Raw genomic sequence first — 7,500 nt, forward strand, 5'->3', positions numbered from 1 at the left:
AGAATCGCTGTGACACAAATTATAGACGCCGCTCAGCAGTGAGCTGGAAATGTTACACAGGGACAGAAAGACACGGCAGGAAAGAGACCTCAAACCAAATCTAAAACGCATCTAATCTGATCTCTGATTACGCATGGAGTCATAAAGGATAGAGAGCAAAAGATAACCAGGCTTAACGTGTAAAAAAATGACTTTGAATGCGATTCACGTGCAAGTGGTGATTACTTTTCTGCAGTCCGTTAAAGTTGGTGTATGTTATACAAGCATACACCAAAAAAAAATGGCAGGATGGATGGATGGATGGATTATAAACATGGATGAATGATGGATGGATGGATTTACTGGAAAATAAACAGATGAATGAATGGATGAATGGTCGGACAGATGAATTTACTGGAGAATGAACAGATAGATGGATTTACTGATTAGTAAGCAGATAGATGGAGAAATGGATGGATACAAGGTTGGATGGATGGATTTACTGGAGAATAAACAGAAGGATGGATGATGGATGAATGAATGGATGGATTTACTGGTAAATAAACATATAGATGGATAAATAGATGGACGAATAATTGAATTTACTGGAGAATAAACAGAGGGATGGATGATGCATGGATAGATAGATGGATAGATTTACTGCAATGTAAACAGTTGGATGGATGAATGGATGAATGGATGGTTGAATGGATGCATGATTGAATGGATGAATTGATGGATGGATGGATGGATGGATGGATGGATGAATGGATGGATGGATAAATGGTTTGTATAACTGATTTGATGGATGGATGGATGAATGGATGGATCAATAAATGGTTGGATAGATGGATTCACTGGAAAATAAATAGAGGGATGGATGAATGGATGGATGAATAGTTCGATCAAAGAATTTGCTTGAGAATAAACATATTGTAGGATGGATAGATGGATGGATTTTCTGAAAAATAAACAGATATATGGGTAAATGATTAGACAAATGGTGTGTTTGGATGGATTCACTGGAAAATAAATGGATGGATGGATGGATAAATAGATTAATGGATGGATGGATGGATGGATGGATGAATGAATGGATGCATGGTTGGATGGATAGATTTACTTGAATATAAACAAATGCGTGGATGGATGGATGGACGAATGGTTGGGTGGATGGATTCACCGGAAAATAAACAGATGGATGGATGGATGGACGGATGGATGGATTGATAGATGGATGCATGGTAGATGGATGGTTCGATTAAAGGATTTGCTTGAGAATAAACATTGAGGGATGGATAGATGGATGAATTTACTGAAAAATAAAAAGATGGATGGATGGATGAATCCATGAATTGTTGATTGGATGGATGGATTCACTGGAAAATAAACATATGGATGGATGCATGGATGGATGGTTGGATGAATTGATTTGCTCAAGAAAAAACAGATTGATAGATGGATGAATGGATTGACTGGGAAATAAACAAACGGAAGGATGGATAAATAGATGGACAGACAGACAGACAGACAGACAGACAGACAGACAGACAGACAGACAGACAGATAGATATACATATATGACTTGATTCACTTATAATCTAGCTCCTCTGAGGTCATTTTGAATTAAAATGTTGTTTCTTTGTAAAAAAATATTGAATAAATTAATCAATAATCAGATCATGCAGTGTGATGGTGAGTAAATAATGGATTTTAATTTTTTTGGATGAGCTATTCCTTTAATATACTCATGTGCTGGGTCTATCAGAACTAGGACAGCTTCATAAGCAGATGGGATCTCATGAATTCTCAAATCTGTATGATCTGAATAATTCTGCTGATTCCGACACACGCGTGCATCTGAGGGAAACAGCACGACCCATATGAGTCTATGCAAAACATATATTCATTATGCTAATGCATGCTAAACACACATGGACACAAGCAAACAAATCTTGCTTTCGTAAGATTACCAAATTAGCAGTCAAATTACTGTGGGAAGAATGGGGAATGTTTTGTCTTATGGAAAGCAGTCTGGCAGTCACAGAAGACACAAAGTTTTATCTTTGAACAGAAGTAAAATCCAGTGCGCTGCGTGTGTTTCAGAGAGATGAAAAGAGCTTTTTTTTCTGCTTCCCAATTCTCTGCAAAGTCTCTTTCCTATTTATACGACCCAAACACAGAGACATGTACTTCTGTTGTCTTTATATTCACGTAATACACTGATTCAAACTTGTATCTTAATTTTTGTATTATATTTTATTATATTATATTATATTATATTATATTATATTATATTATATTATATTATATTATTTTATTAGTCAATATCAAACAACATGCACAGGGATATAAACAATTATGTTATTATTATTATTAGTAGTAATAGTAGTAGTAGTAAATGTATTAATAATAATAATAATAATAATAATAATAATAATAATAATAATAATAATAATAATAATAAATTAATTAATAAAAAATATTTTGTATGTATTTGCTTATTTATTTTATTTTATTTAGTTTTATCTCTATTATTATTGTTATTATTATTATTATTATTATTATTATCATCATTGTTATTAATAATAATAATAGATTATTAATAATATTTAATAAAATATTTATCTATTTATTTATTTGCTAATTTATTTATTTTTATTCATTTTATCACCATTATATTATCACCATTATTATTATTATTATTATTATTATTATTATTATTATTATTATTATTGTTATTATTATTTAATTTAAATATTTGAAATATTTGAATTTAAATATTTTATTGATTTAGATATTTTATTGATTTATTTGCTCATTTATTTTTTCAATTGCTATTTACCAATTATTATCATTATTATCACTATTATTATTATTATTATTATTATTATTATTATTATTATTATTATTATTATCATCATCATGAATAATAATAATAATAATAATAATAATAATAATAATAATAATAGATTATTAATAATATTTAATAAAATATTTATTTATCTATTTATTTATTTGCTAGTTTATTTGTTTTTATTCATTTTATCACCATTATATTTATCACCATTATTATTATTATTATTATTATTATTATTATTATTATTATTATTATTATTATTATTATTATTATTTTATTTTTTATTATAATTACTACTATTATTAGTATTAAATAAAAATACATTTATTTTTTTATTTAGTCATTTATTACTTTATATATATATTTGATTTTTTTTCTTAATCATAAAGCTTTACAGTTTATGATTTTTTCAAGGTGAAAGGAAAAAAATTGCTTTTCATATACTTTTTAATAACTTTTTTTTTTTTTTCAAATTTTCTACAATCTATGCTTCCAATTTGTACGACCCAACACAAAGACACATACTTCTGTTGTCTGTTGTCACTGTTGTCACAGTTTTAGTGGTTGTAGATTTGAACAGTTTATGCTTTCCTCATGCTTAAAGTTTGATTAATTAGCCCCCGTTTATTCTTTCCCCAATTTCAGTTTAACTGCGAGCAGATTTTTTTAGAATACAGATATAAACATTAATTCTAAACAAAATAGTTTTAATAACTCTTTTTGCCAAGATGACAGTAAATAATATTTTACCAGATATTTTTCAAGACACTTCTATACAGCTTAAAGTGACATTTAAAGGCTTAACTAGGTTAATTAGGTTAACCTGGCAGGTAAGGGTTATTAGGAAAATATTGTATAACAATGGTTTGTTCTGTAAACTATCAAAAAATATATAGCTTAAAGGGGCTAATAATTTTGACCTTAAAATGTGTATAAAAAATAAAAACTGCTTTTATTAGCTGAAATAAAACAAATAAGACTTTCTCCAGAGAAACAAAATATTATCAGACACACTGTGAAAATTCCTATCATTTAGGAAATAATAAAAAATATATATTTAAAAAGTCAAAGGGTTTATACAGGGTATATTCAACTGTATAAACAGGAAACAACCTCTTCAGGTGCTTTTTTCACATGCTTTTCAACTAATTGAGTGAAAAATGCAAGCAGGCCGATTGCTGCATGTGGGTCAGTGTTTGTTTTTCATCATCAATATTACTTCCGTTGTTGGATCTAACTCAAAAATCTGTAAAAAGTCCCTATTTTCCTTTGCCGCATTCACTAAAATGTCAATGACGCATAAAGTGTATCCCAGTTTGTCAGCAGTTTGGCAAACACAGCAAAACCGCTGCTTAGATTCTCAGATAGGGCCGCAGCAATGCTCTCTTATCTAAATCGCATACTTGCCTCCTCACGCGACGTGACTGCTAATCAAATACCCAGGGCTAGTAATTCTCACTAATGTCTCTAATGTTGCATCCAGAGTTTTGCTTCAGGTGCGATTCTACTGTGATAACTTATGCATCGCCTCCTAGATATATATTTTTTAAGGCCAGTAGCTACAGTTGGTTACAGATTAAAATAATAACAATAATAATCCCTTGTTTTAGTTAAATCCCCTAGTTAACCTTAGTGAAATTGCCCTTTAAGATCAAAACTAGCACACTGTAAAAGGTTTCTGTATTTTGTATCATGTTTTCATTTTTTCTTATTTTCCTCATTTATTTTTGTTTTTGAACTGCATTATGGGAGCTTGATTTCTCTTCCAACAACTTTTAACATTAAAATTTGGAAGATGTTACTTTTATGAACTCCTTCAATAGTTTAAAATGCTGTATTGTCTGGGTTGGCGTTGTATATTACACTACAAAAACCTTGTAATAAACTGACATTGTCTGTTATTTTATACACTTGTATGATTTCTTATACATTCTATTAAACATTATACTATTTCAAACGATTATAATAGCGATAAAAGTCACTTTGTTAAACATTCGAGTTGAATTTTCGACACACAAATATGAAAGAGCAGTGATGAACATCCCATAATGCAATTCACAACTGTAAATAAGCACTTGTGAATCACAAAATATGGAAACTGTTAATAACGATTTCTGTTGATAACAATTTTTGGCAAAACAGAAATAAAGTTATTAAAAATGGATTGCTATGACTATTTGGTTTTAAAAATGTGTTAAAAATTAATGTTTTCTCTGTTGAGCAGCAATGGTAGTTTTGTCAGGTTTGATGAACTTACATTCTCAGATATATGGCTGCTAAAGAAATACTCAGGGCCTGTAATTCTCACGGTCATGTCTGCAGTTGTGTTTTGCTTCAGGTGATTTATTCTGCTGTGATAATATATGCATCACCTGCTTCACATTTTTTAGAGTCAATAGTGTTAGCTTATTTTCAATTGGCTACAGACAAAAAAAAAAAAAAAAAAAACTCCCATTTGTCTTAGTTAAATTCCCTATTAACCAAGGCAAGCCTTGAAATTGCACTTTAAGACACTCTTAAAAATAAAGGGTCTTCAAAGGTTCTTTGTTTAGAGTAGATGGTTTTTAAAAGAACATTTAACTTCTATAGAACCTTTTCAATGCACAAAGGGTTCTTTGTAGTTCCAAAATGGTTCTTTGCACTATAAAATGGTTCTTTACGTGATAGCTGTAAAAGTCTTCCATAGTTTGTGATTCATGTTTTTATTTTTTATTATTTTCCGAATTTCTTTTTGATTTTAAACTGCATTACGGGAGCTTGATTCCTCTTCCAACAACTTTTAACCTAGAACTTTTGGAAGAATTGACTTTAATTAACATTTTTTTAATAGTTTAAAGTGCTATATTGTCTTTGTTGGTGTTGCATATTATGGTACAAAAACCGTGTAATAAATTGGCAGCACATTTTCTTTTATTAGACCCCAACCCCCCATATATATATGTATGTATATATATATATATATATATATATATATATATATATATATATATATATGTATATATATATATATATATATATATATATATATATATATATATATATATATATATATATATATATGTGTATATATATATATATATATATATATATATATATATATATATATATATATATATATATATATATATATATATATATAATTTTTATTTTTTTTCGGCTAGAATAAAAGCAGTTATAATTAAAAAAAAAAGAAAAGACAAAAACATTTTATTTTTTTAATAGTCTACAGAACAATCATTATACAATAACTTGCCTAATTAGCCTAACCTGCCTAGTTAACCTAATTAACCTAGTTAAGCCTTTAAAATGTCACATTAAGCTGTATAGAAGTGTCTTGAAAAATATCTAGTCTTATATTATTTAATGTCATCTTGGCAAAAATAAAATAAATCAGTTATTAGAGATGAGTTATTAAAACTATCATGTTTAGTAATGTGTTGAAAAACAGATATCGGGGGGAAAAATAAACAGCGGGGCTAATAATTCTGGCACGATTTCTTAAACATATTTACTAAAATGTCAATAAAAGTCACTTTGTTAAATTTTCAGCATCAAAAGTCAGCATGGCTGAGATTGACATCCCATAATGCAATTCACAACCGTAAATAAACAGATAACACTTGTGATTCACAAACTACAGAAACAATTAACATTTTTTAATTATTCATTAATATTATCGTGCAAAATATCTGGTAAAATATGATGTACTGCAATCATGGCAAAGACAACCAAAAGTTATTAGAAATTAAACATTACAGTTAGTATGTTTTAAAAAGTCTTGACAATAATCTTTTCTTTGTTAAACAGCACTTCTTGTCACCTAGTTTGTCAGCCATTAGATTCTCAGATATGTGACTGCAAAAAAAATACCTGGGCTAGTAAATCTTGCTAATGTCTCCAGTTGCGTCCGGAGTTTTGCTTCAGGTGCGATTCTGCTGTGATAAAATATGCATCGCCTCCTGGAGTAAACACTATAGATCGGATCTAATTGCGTGCGTGTTTTGTTTGACCTTCTTCCATCGACAGCGAGTCCTGCCTTGGAGACTGATTGTACACCTGCTCTCAGCTCTGTAGTCAAAGGAATGAAGCAAACTCTGTGTTGTGGGTGAACTCTTATAAAAAAAACAAAAAAAAAACACACACGCAACGGAGCTTGATGTTATCGAGCCTGCCAATCCCTAAATGAGCGTTTGGGGAGGAACTGAGGACGCTGCTTTTTTGCTTGTGTTTCATTAGGGATCACAGGCCTTCTTCAGCTAACAGTAGGTGAGAGTGTGCAGGGCTCGATGAACACGGACTCCGAGTAATGCCCCGTATAGATAAATCAAAAGAAATCAATGCCAGTTCCAGCATGGTCGCCTCTGTTGTGCAAATGAAGCCGGGCTCCTGAATAAGAAAACAAAAATCCCAGCTACGTTATTTTTTTTTCTTTTGATACACCGAGAGCAGTGTTATGAGGGTCTGTGTCTGACTGCGCTGCTCTCAGTAATAAAACATAAGATCAGTGCGATGATAGACGAGCGCGTGGTTAGGTAGTTTTCAGAGTTGGCATGTCAAAAGAAGCAACCTGATATTAAAAGATGTAATGAGACCAGTCCTTCTGAGGTATCTGTAGTAACGAATGCCAGCTTGGCTTTGATATCAGAGCCTTTTTCTTACCA

General features: G+C 30.2%; 1 long non-coding RNA gene across 1 annotated transcript in view; it reads right to left on the minus strand.

Moving 5' to 3' along the window:
- LOC147832945 (uncharacterized) overlaps window positions 1-7,500 on the minus strand; it is a 21,344-nt gene that overhangs the window by 13,759 nt on the left and 85 nt on the right. Inside the window, exons 1-2 of the long non-coding RNA XR_015515439.1 lie at window positions 6,710-7,500; window positions 1,728-1,839 (exon numbers count right to left, since the gene is read on the minus strand). The exon at window positions 6,710-7,500 is cut by the window's right edge and continues 85 nt beyond it. This is a non-coding gene — a long non-coding RNA (uncharacterized LOC147832945). The remainder of the gene's footprint in view (window positions 1-1,727; window positions 1,840-6,709) is intronic.

The sequence above is a fragment of the Danio rerio genome, chromosome 18 (genome assembly GCF_052040795.2).
Source record: "Danio rerio strain M-AB ecotype USA chromosome 18, GRCz13ab, whole genome shotgun sequence".
Classification (NCBI taxonomy): domain Eukaryota; kingdom Metazoa; phylum Chordata; class Actinopteri; order Cypriniformes; family Danionidae; genus Danio; species Danio rerio.